The sequence below is a fragment of the Bombina bombina genome, chromosome 3 (genome assembly GCF_027579735.1).
Source record: "Bombina bombina isolate aBomBom1 chromosome 3, aBomBom1.pri, whole genome shotgun sequence".
NCBI classification, from domain to species: Eukaryota; Metazoa; Chordata; class Amphibia; order Anura; family Bombinatoridae; genus Bombina; species Bombina bombina.
In genome coordinates, this window is record NC_069501.1 from 529,452,967 (window position 1) to 529,466,035 (window position 13,069).

Below are 13,069 nucleotides of genomic sequence, written 5' to 3' on the forward strand. Positions count from 1 at the left end.
AGCTCAATCTGATTGACTGATTGGATCAGCCAATCGGATTGAACTTGAATCTGATTGGCTGATTCAATCAGCCAATCAGATTTTTCTAACTTAATTCCGATTGGCTGATAGAATCCTATCAGCCAATCGGAATTCGGCGGACGCCATCTTGGATGACGTCATTTAAAGGTACCTCATTCGTAGTTCAGCAGTCGGCCGGGATGGATGCTCCGCGGTGGCGGAGCGAAGAAAGAAGATTGAAGATGCCGCTGGAAGAATGAAGACTTTGCTGCCGCTTGGAGGAAGACGTCGCCGGAGGAAGAATTCTTCTTTGCCGCTTGGAGGAAGACATCGCCGGAGGAAGAATTCTTCTTTGCCGCTTGGAGGAAGACATCGCCCGGATCGGATCAGGAGTTCGGCCCGGTGTGGTGAAGACAAGGTAGGGAGATCTTCAGGGGGGTAGTGTTAGGCTTTTTTAAGGGGGGTTTGGGTGGTTTTAGAATAGGGGTATGTGGGTGGTGGGTTGTAATGGGGGGGGGGGGGATTGTATTTGTTGTATGCAAAAGAGCTGAATTCTTTGGGGCATGCCCCACAAAAGGCCCTTTTAAGGGCTGGTAAGGTAAAGAGCTTTGAAATTTGTTTAATTTAGACTAGGGCAGGGAATTTTTTTTTATTTTGGGGGTTTATTATTTTATTAGGGGGCTTAGAATAGGTGTAATTAGCTTAAATATCTTGTAATCTTTTTTTTATTTTTTGTAATTTAGTGTTTGTTTTTTTTTGTAATTTAGTTTAGTTAATTTAATTGTATTTTTAGATAGATGTTTGTAGTTTATTAAATTTATTGATAGTGTAGGTGTATTTATAACTTAGGTTAGGATTTATTTTACAGGTAATTGGGTAATTATTTTAACTAGGTAGATATTAATTAGTTAATAACTATTTAATATCTATTATACCTAGTTAAAATAATTAACAATTTACCTGTAAAATAAATATTAACCCTAACATAGCTACAATGTAATTATTAATTATATTGTAGCTATCTTAGGGTTTATTTTATAGGTAAGTATTTAGATTTAAATAGGAATATTTTAGTTTATAAATGAATTAGATTAATTTAATATAAATTTAGTTAGGGTTAGATAGAGTTAATATAGTTAATATAAATACTATAGTAACTATATTAACCCTAATATAATTAGGGTTAATATAGTTAATATATATAATGTAATAACTATATTAACTATAATATACTTAGGGTTAATATAGATAATATAGCTGGCGGCGGGGTAGGTAGATTAAATTAGGGGTTAATCATTTTAATAGAGATGGCGGCGGTGTAAGGGGCTTACATTAGGGGTTAATAATTTTAATATAGATGGCGGCGGTGTTAGGGGCTCACTTTAGGGGGTTATAGATATAATATAGCTGGCGGCGGGGTACGGGAGCGGCGGTTTAGGGGTTAATAACTTTATTAGGTTGCGGCGGGGTACGGGAGCGGCGGTTTAGGGGTTAATAGTTTTTTTATTGTTAGGCTAGTGAGGGGGGATAGCGGATAGAGGGTTAGACAGTGCGGGCTATGTTAGGGAGGCGTGTTAGACAGTGCGGGCTATGTTAGGGAGGCGTGTTAGACTTGTCGGGCTATGTTAGGGAGGCGTGTTAGACAGTGCGGGTGTTTTAGACTTTAGTCAGGTTTTATAGGCGCCGGCAGTTTCTAACGTGCCGCAAGTCACTGGCGACGCCAGAAATTTGTACTTGCGCAGATTTCTGGACATCGCTGGTTTGTCAGTCTTATGGCACGTTAGCATCTGACGGCGACCTATATGGGATAGCTCGAGTTGCGAGCTGAAACTGCGGGCGACGCCGGTTCCCTCGCTTGCGCCGCAAACTGCGATCTATATCGGATCGCGCCCCAGTTTGGAACAGCATTATTAGGGCGATTTCAATGGGTCAATTAATAAATATTGTCAGATCGCAAATCACTTATATATATAATACTACAGATGACAGCCGGAAGTTATTCAGCATTAGTGCGATTTGAAAGGGACGCATACAATATTGACAGCTCGGCAATCACTTATATATACAATACTACAGATGACAGCCGGAAGTTATTCAGCATTAGTGCGATTTGAAAGGGACGCATACAATATTGACAGCTCGGCAATCACTTATATATACAATACTACAGATGACAGACGGAAGTTATTCAGTATTAGTGCCATTTGAAAGGGACGCATACAATATTGACATCTCGGCAATCACTTATATACACAATACTACAAATGACAGCCGGAAGTTATTCAGTATTAGTGCCATTTGAATGGGACGCATACAATATTGACAGCTTGGCAATCACTTATATATACAATACTACAGATGGCAGACGGGAAGTTCGGAATTATTATTGCGATTTGAAAGGGACGCATACAATATTCACATCTCGGCAATCACTTATATATACAATACTACAGATGACAGCCGGAAGTTATTCAGTATTAGTGCCATTTTAATGGGACGCATACAATATTGACTGCTCGGCAATCACTTATATATATAATACTACAGATGGCAGACGGAAAGTTCTGAATTCTTATTGCGATTTTAAAGGGACGCATACAATATTGACAGCTCGGCAATCACTTATATATACAATACTACAGATGACAGCCGGAAGTTATTCAGCATTAGTGCGATTTGAAAGGGACGCATACAATATTGACTGCTCATCAATCACTTATATATACAATACTACAGATGGCAGACGGGAAGTTCTGAATTATTATTGCGATTTTAAAGGGACGCATACAATATTGACAGCTCGGCAATCACTTATATATACAATACTACAGATGGCAGATGTTACTTTATCGTTTACAAACAATATTGCAGCAACATTGATCGATCACATTCGATGCACATTATACACAACTATGCACTTTCATTCATGTTAGCCTGGATGTGTGCTTGTTACTATAAGATCGCGTTTAATAAATATTGATTACGCATATGATCAAACATTACAAACATGCACTGTATGTGTGATATTTGACACTTTCACATTGAGATTCATTGTGGGAAAACAAAATTTCAGCAAACAACAAATAAACGCCCACTGTGAAAGCATTCGCGCCGCTCACATACAAACAAGTGAATACAATTAGCAATCATTACAAACTCACTACCATTGGACTAATTGTACTATAAATCCCCCAAACAACATGGCCAATGCATCACTTGTGATCCACATCAGATCAAGTGCTTACCTTGTTACGCTGTTTTGAAAGATGGATGACGATGACATGGTAGAGGCTGCTGGTGCTGCTATTGGCGAACTAGCTGTTGGTCGAATCAGGCAGCCTCGGCGGCTCAGACTGAGACGAAGGGGTCGTCTGGTTTGAGGTCCTCGTGTCTACAGGGTGAGACCCACCTTGGAAAACATGAGCGACTTTGAGGTTTATGATAAGTATCGGCTCAATCGCGAACAGCTCATTGGCCTTTACGATCTTCTTAAACCTCATTTGGAGCCACGTATAAGAATAAGGACTGCTGTTCCCGCCATGAGTAAGATGCTAAGCTGTCTATACGTCCTGGCCTCCGGGAGTTTTCAATCCGGAGAACTGTACATGCATGGCCTGGCTCAAGGTACATTCTCTGTGGTGTTTGATAACTTTCTGGACGCCATGGTACGTATCAGTAAGCAATACATAGGATTCCCACAGAATGATAGTGATTGGAGGCGCCTGAAGCGGGAATTCTTTGATATTGCTCAATTGCCCAATGTCTTGGGAGCCATAGATTGTACCCACATTGCGCTGCGTGCTCCAATTGATGACTCGCCCTTCAGAAACCGCAAACATTTTCATAGCCTCAACGTGCAGTATGTTTGTGATGCACAGATGAGGATTATGCATGTGTGTGCGAATTTTGGAGGGGCTTGTCATGATGCCCGCATCCTCTCTCTGTCGTCCCTGTGGAGACCGTTTGAGGAAAGACAAATGCCCCCTGGTTATCTCGTTGGTGAGTATTTGTGCACAACATGGTTAATTAGTTTGACAATTGCCACTGTATTTTTAAAATGTTAGCGTAATGTTCAGCTATAGGATGCAATTTAACCATATATTTTCCCCCCGATAATGTCTACTTTTAGTTCAATGCAGATATGTAGCATGTCTTACCTTAAATGCTCAGATAGAGAATGCAATGTAACCATGTAGTTAGCATTTTACACAAGGCTTGATTTAGGAGAAATACGCATATGTAGCATGTCTTAGCTGAAATGGGAAGATATTAGCTAATGCAATTTAACCATGTCATTGTCTCTTTCCGCTAATGTCTTTTAGTTCAATGCAGATATGTAGCATGTCTTACCTTAAATGCTCAGATAGAGAATGCAATGTAACCATGTAGTTAGCATTTTACACAAGGCTTGATTTAGGAGAAATACGCATATGTAGCATGTCTTAGCTGAAATGGGAAGATATTAGCTAATGCAATTTAACCATGTCATTGTCTCTTTCCGCTAATGTCTTTTAGTTCAATGCAGATATGTAGCATGTCTTACCTTAAATGCTCAGATAGAGAATGCAATGTAACCATGTAGTTAGCATTTTACACAAGGCTTGATTTAGGAGAAATGCGCATATGTATCATGTCTTAGCTGAAATGGGAAGATATTAGCTAATGCAATTTAACCATGTCATTGTCTCTTTCCGCTAATGTCTTTTAGTTCAATGCAGATATGTAGCATGTCTTACCTTAAATGCTCAGATAGAGAATGCAATGTAACCATGTAGTTAGCATTTTACACAAGGCTTGATTTAGGAGAAATACGCATATGTAGCATGTCTTAGCTGAAATGGGACGATATTAGCTAATGCAATTTAACCATGTCATTGTCTCTTTCCGCTAATGTATTTTAGTTCAATGCAGATATGTAGCATGTCTTAACTTAAATGCTCAGATAGAGAATGCAATGTAACCATGTAGTTAGCATTTTACACAAGGCTTGATTTAGGAGAAATACGCATATGTAGCATGTCTTAGCTGAAATGGGAAGATAGAGAATAATATTGAACTAGATTTTTTAAATTTAAAATAAACATTTGTTACTGGATTATCGTGTACAAAACTTTTTATTGTACTACAAATACTATTTTGAGGATTCTGTTAGAATTATGTTCTGTTCATAATTTATAGGTGATTCTGGGTACATGAGCCGGCCTTGGCTCATTACCCCCTTGCGTAGCCCGACTGATGTGTCTGAGGAGCGCTACAATAGGGCTCATAAGAGAACCAGGGCGGTGGTTGAACGGATGTTCGGGCTCCTGAAGATGAGGTTCAGGTGCCTGGACAGGTCGGGAGGAGCCCTCCAGTACAACCCAAAGAAGGTGGCTAAGATCGTTGTAGCCTGTAGCGTCCTGCATAATATTGCACAGCGGGCTGGGATGCTGCAGGCCGTCCGGCCAGACAGAAACCTCCTCAGAGATGAGGAGGATGATCCTGTTCTAGAGGGGCCATTCCGGGACGAGGGGCTCAATGTCAGAGCAGACATCATCAACCGCAACTTTAGACGGTAAAGAATAGAAGTTAGACTGGAGTATTATCAATAGATGTGAACTCTAGGGAAATGACAAGTAGAGAATTGTGCAAACATGTTAGGATTGTTCATCAAATGCTAAAAATGTGTTTCATTTATTAATATAGGTGATGCTCTGGCCATTGGGTCCTGTAGCGAGTCTTTGCCACCTGGTTTTTAAAGAGGACATCAGCTGGTAAGTATAAATGTCTGGACTGTTGCTGGCATGAATTGTACACAAATACATAATATGGCATACATTTTATAAACTAGTATTTAGTTTACACATTACTTAAAATGTAAATACTCAGAAAGGGATCCTCTAGCATGACTATGGTTCAATGTCACACATTAGAGGTTTGTTCTGCTCAATATGACTCATCTTCACACTTGATAGAACATAACACAAGATGCTACACAGTAAGCTAGTGACAGAAATTTCTTATGAAATGGGGGGTGGGAGAGGGCTACAGAAATGATTCACACACTTGTAGTAATTTTGAATAAACTTTTTATGCCATTAGGGAGCTGACTTAATCTAAAGACTGAAAGGGAAGAATTAGAAGCCTGACAGTGAAGATTGCCCAGACTGACAGTGGAAAAAGCCAAGATTGAAATTGAAGTATACCAATGGGATCATGTCTGGCATTATCTTTCAAATCTGCTGACCTTGAAAACCATACAAAGACATGTTCACATGGTAAGTGCCAACTATTTGATAGAATAAGGCTGTTGAGGCATCCTATTGGAGACACTTAGATGATTTTCAAATTTTTAGATGGGATTTCACAGTCCTCTATTTTTGAAATGATGAATAAGACACCTATTGAAGATCAACTGTTTACCCCTGAATTGACTTTCAAAGACCATGCATTATCCAGGTTGGTGTACCAATGCATGCTAGTTAAGAATCACAGGAAGAATGTTGAATATTAGTAGCTTACATACATTAGTCATATTTAGTTCTTAATTAGATATTTAGGGATCACAATCAGACACATAGATGATTTTCTAATTTTTAGATGGGATTTCACAGTCCTCTATTTTTGAAATCATGAATAAGACACCTATTGAAGATCAACTGTTTACCCCTGAATTGACTTTCAAAGACCATGCATTATCCAGGTTGGTGTACCAATGCATGCTAGTTAAGAATCACAGGAAGAATGTTGAATATTAGTAGCTTACATACATTAGTCATATTTAGTTCTTAATTAGATATTTAGGGATCACAATCAGACACTTAGATGATTTTCAAATTTTTAGATGGGATTTCACAGTCCTCTATTTTTGAAATGATGAATAAGACACCTATTGAAGATCAACTGTTTACCCCTGAATTGACTTTCAAAGACCATGCATTATCTAGGTTGGTGTACCAATGCATGCTAGTTAAGAATCACAGGAAGAATGTTGAATATTAGTAGCTTACATACATTAGTCATATTTAGTTCTTAATTAGATATTTAGGGATCACAATCAGACACTTAGATGATTTTCTAATTTTTAGATGGGATTTCACAGTCCTCTATTTTTGAAATGATGAATAAGACACCTATTGAAGATCAACTGTTTACCCCTGAATTGACTTTCAAAGACCATGCATTATCCAGGTTGGTGTACCAATGCATGCTAGTTAAGAATCACAGAAAGAATGTTGATTATTGGTAGCTTACATACATTAGTCATACATATTTCATCATTAGATATTTAGGGATCACAATCAGAAAAAGGAATACATATTATAGTTGATATAGAGGTATTTGAATGGACATGAAATATGACATTTATGTTCAACATATATATTATTGAAATGTGATATACATTATTATGTATAATTAGAAAATCAGATATTTTAATTTATTTTTTATTACACAATATAATGGTTTTTTTTTTTTTTTTAAATTTAATTAATAAATATCTTTAAAAAATGTTGAACAAAGTTAGAGCATAGACACAAGATGATTGTAAATGTATTTTATGAATCTTTGACTACGTGTGTATTAACTTGTTAAAATTTTGTTTTTTAATTTCAGATTGGCATCTGATGACTTCCAGGAATATTTTTTTGTTTTTGGTTCAGAAACTATTAATTTTTAAAATGGTAATAATAAACATTTTAGTATTAAATACACTCTTTGGAACAGATTATAATAAATATCCATATAATCTGTCAATAAAAAACAATTTGACTCCCATGACTGGTAGTTGTCTATTTGACAAGCACATGCATAAGATCAAATAATGCATTAATTGTAGAAAATCCACTGATTCCGAGAATATTACATTAAACTATCTTTTTTTAACATTCATTGGGGAGTGAGATCCATCGATGCTTTTCTTTTGAAATTCTTAGATGTTAAAATAATTTCGGATATGTAGTCAATTTCTCATAAATTATTTGTTTTCACTTTTAAGAAGGGGAAGTGGTTCAATTACATTAAAGTGACAGTGTTGTTGAATGTAAAATTAATTTTATAAGATCTTGTATCTTCCTTAGGTATCTTAGGTATCTCAAAACATTATTTGCTAAATTATTTTAATTTTTACATTTATAAATGGTAGGTCATTTAACTTGATATTTTTCACAAGCTAGTTATTGGATGCCAGGTTAATCGATTTTATTTTCTAGTGGAGTCATTTAACTATAGTTATTAATATTATGTAGTTTTTAAAATCTTACCTCTTGGGTTAGACATCACATATCTATATATAATTTTCATTCCCCTTTAGTTTATTTTGACAATGTTAAATCAACATTACAAATGTTTTTGTCCTTAAAGGGACATTCACAAAGTATATTGTGTATTGATTTTTAAATAATTCATAAAAGGATTTAAACATATTTAGAAAGTACTATAGAATTACATTCAGTCTTTAAATATACTTTGAAAAAAAACATCAATGCACATATCTTAGTCAATTACATAAGGTATCTATGTGCAACCAACAATCAGCATCAAAATAGCCTATGTAGATATGTATTTAATCCAAAAATATATATAATTACAATCTAATGATTGAATACCCAAACATATTAAGTTGTTCAAATATTATAATCTTATCCAAAATGCATACATAACATATAGCTTAATGTCCCTCTAAGCTGAAGACTCTGAAATACCTCCTTTACAATATATATTTCAGTCAGTGTGTAAAACAATCCAGAAGTTAAAGGGACATGCCACCCACATTTTTTCTTTTATGATTTAGAAAGAGAATGCAATGTTAAACATCTTTCTAATTTACTTATATTATTTCATTTGTTTTATTCTCTTGATATTCTTTGATGAAAAGCATATCTAGATATGCTCACTAGCTGCTGATTGGTTGCTGCACATAGAAGCATCATGTGATTGGCTCACCATGTGCATTGCTTTTTCTTCAAATAAGGATATTTAAAAAATGAAGCAAAATAAATTATGGAAGTAAATTGTAATGTTGTTTAAATTTCTATTCTCTATCTGAATCATGAAGAAAAGATTTTGGGTTTAGTGGCCCTTTAATCTAAATTTTATTTACTCATATGTTATACTAATTTATCAAAAGGAAGGTGCCTAGGTTTCTGATATTTCAAGCATTATTGTGAAATGTTTATTTAAAGGGACATGAACTAAAAATATACTTAAAGGGAGACATTTAAAAAAATTAATGATTTATACATTCTGAATGAGTATTCTATTTTAAGCAACTTTAAAAATTGTCTCATATTATGAATGCTCCTTGTGATGTTGCTATCATTACTTTAAAAATAAGGCATTAAATAGATAATTTATTTGCTTCAGTACTCTGGACTGAACTTGTTTTTTTGTGGTGGATTAATTTATCCAACAATCATCAAGGACAACCCAGGTTTTTTGCAACAATTGTCCGTAATTTCAAATATCATTATTGATTTGCAAAGAAAGATAACAAGATAATTGTTAACATTTGAGAATCGGATTAAATTATAAAGTTGATTAACATTTCATGCTCAATCTGAATCACCAACGCTAAATTTGTTTGGACAGTGTCCCTTTAAGAGATTTAAATAGTGTATTTACTTCTCTTCCTATCTTGACATACTTTGCTTGAAAAGCATATCGAGATAGGCTCAGTAGATGAAGATTGGTGGATGCACAGAGATGCCTTATGTGATTGTCTCAACCATGTGCATTTAAATTTCTTCTGTTGAGGATATCTAAATACTAAGATAAATTGATTTACATTTTAAAGTCTAAACAATCTTCTATCTCTACAGATCATTTGATACAATTGTTTGTTTGTAATGTCTATTTAAAAATAAAGACGCCATTGCACAATAACATATATACGCACTTCAGACAAATACAAGCTCGAGGTTTATTTACTAATAACAAACAAACCTGTAGTTTAACATTTATAAACAGATTATCCAAGTTACTGACCTTATAACCTGAATTTGAACATTCAGAAATATTGCTTGGGAAACGCATCTTGAAACACCAGATTAGCATCTTTAAACATTAGAGTCTAATGTCACGCAATAGCACACAATCAATGTGCATTATGAAATACATTTAATAGAGCAATATCAATACTTCACAATAAGTCAATAAATGGATTTTATGAACAATAAAGACATACAATATTAAATGTGTATTTGTATTAAAGAAACAGACCGTTATTAAACCGAGAAATGTCTACAACATTTAATAATGTGACAGTATTAGATTTTAAAGAGAATTTAATCATTTATATTTAACGGATCACGGATATTAAATCTGCGTCACACATATCCGCATGACAGGCCCATGAGTTACTAATAAGTCTACATGAAAAATGAAGTAACAGCACCACCATGAGGTATGTGTAAGGAAGTTAATAAGATATGAAACATTAAGGAACGGCCAATCAGAGTTCATCACACAAACACAACTTGAGTCAGGATGGTCTCACAGACATTCTAACAATATTTCAAACTTTTATCCAATCAGATGTACAGATAACTTGTCCCATGGTGCATCTCATGTTTACTTCACCATATAAAAGTCCATTACACGTTGCCATCTTTGTCAGTTCTCTAATGCCTGCAGGCAGTATATCTGATATTTTTTTTTTAAAAAAATCTACAACCCAGCAGGCATGTCAGCTCCCAGGTTCACCAAGGAGGAGAGCACTGCACTGGTCCACGCCGTCAAGGACTTTTATCCCCAGCTGTTTGGGAACAAGAGGAGGTTGACAGATGCGCATGTTAAGAAGGCCCTCTGGGAGTCTATCACCAATGCGGTTAGATTGGTGTGTGACATCCAGAGGACCCAGGATCAGATCATGAGGAGATTCGGAGATATGAGGTTGCGGTTAACAAAAAAAGTCAACCTCATAAGGGACTGGGTACAAGCCCATAAAAGAGGTGGCAAAAGAGAGGCCCCGCGGAAACTGTACCTACTCCCTTATGAGGTGACTTTATGCAAGCTCCTCAATCTCCGGGTCCCCAAAAGATTTAGATCCTCGCCATCCTCTGCCTCCTCTTCTTCCCTTCCAGCTGCGGGATCTGAAAGTCCTGACGCGGGGGCCAGGGCAGCTGCTTCTCCGTCCGGTGGCCTGGGAGGAGATGGAGAATCTGAACCAGGTAATTATCCAACTTCATATAATATCTTAATATTTGTTTTTTTATCAAAAAATGTGTATATAGTCAGATACTAAACCTATACAGATCTCACAACATACACTACATATGATGTTTAGATATCTGATTTTAGATTAGTGACACATGAAATAGGAATGATGTGTCTTGCGCTCTACAGAATATGCGTCACAGAGCGAAAATGGAATTTCGCATACACGTTAACATGGGTTTGCTGTAAGTGGCATTGCTTTATGCATGTTGGTCAAATGACGGATGCGTAATTCCGCATGGAATCATTGCGCAATGATCGCGAAAATGGAATTGCGCATACACGTTAACATGGGTTTGCTGTAAGTGGCATTGCTTTACACATGTTGGTCAAATGACGGATGCGTAATTCCGCTTTGAATCATTGCGCAATGATCGCGAAAATGGATTTTCGCATACACGTTAACATGGGTTTGCTGTAAGTGGCTTTGCTTTATACATGTTGGTCAAATGACGGATGCGTAATTCCGCATGGAATCATTGCGCAATGATCGCGAAAATGGAATTGCGCATACACGTTAACATGGGTTTGCTGTAAGTGGCATTGCTTTACACATGTTGGTCAAATGACGGATGCGTAATTCCGCTTTAAATCATTGCGCAATGATCGCGAAAATGGAATTTTGCATACACGTTAACATGGGTTTGCTGTAAGTGGCATTGCTTTATACATGTTGGTCAAATGACGGATGCGTAATTCCGCATGGAATCATTGCGCAATGATCGCGAAAATGGAATTGCGCATACACGTTAACATGGGTTTGCTGTAAGTGGCATTGCTTTATACATGTTGGTCAAAATGAAATGTGAATTATTATATATGTGAAGAATACAGTATTCTTATTTTCAATATTATACATAATAAAAAAAGAAGAATCCAAATAAATTATAACATATGCCCATCAATTGATGAGAATGAAATAACACCAAAAAATAATTAAAGCTATAGTAAACAACACAACTGATTGAAAATAAGAGTACAGGATATATTTATCATGAATTGAATTGAGGAAACAGTTAACTCATGGGACTACCAAAGGATTAATAGTTTTAAATTGATTTGCTAATAATGTAAAGATTTTAAACATGGCATGATTTGTATTAATGATATGCAATCCTCATTTAATATATTACAGATATGGATGTTGCTGCTGGATCCTTAAGGCAGGGCTTGTCACAGTATGGTATGTCTCATTTTAATTGACATTTGTCTTAGAAACATGGACAGAACATTACATACTAAATCCACATTGTTCAATATTTATATGTAATGTCCCTTTAATAGATGAAAATTAAATAATTCTTCGGATATCCTTAAATAACTTATTAGATTTGAATTGCATGCTCAATCCCATTCATTACATCAACATATGGAGTAGAGAATTCATTAACACCAACATTGTCAAATCAATATAATTTTATATTAAAGGGATACTGATCTACTATTATTAATGTTGTCATTCAGATAGAGTATGCAATATTAATAAACATTTAAATATAATACTATAATCATATGTGAAATATTCTATTGCTAAATGTATTTTAAAATCAAGAATGTACGTTTATCTGCATCTCAATTTTGGTTGACCAACCTTGGTTTTTATTGATGATTGGTGGATACCTTCAACAAACAATATTTATTGAATTCAATATTGCTTATCTGCCTTTAAGATTAAAATGTAGCAACATTAAAATTATAATAGGAGTCAATGTTAAATCATTTTGAACAGTTTGAACAGTGAAATCAATGATTTAAATAAATCATGTCAGTGTCCCTTTAATAAACAATAGATTCATTCATCTTTACATTCTTTGGATTAAACAATATTGATATATAATTCACATATTCACTGTTGGAGTTACTTTATAGATATCAG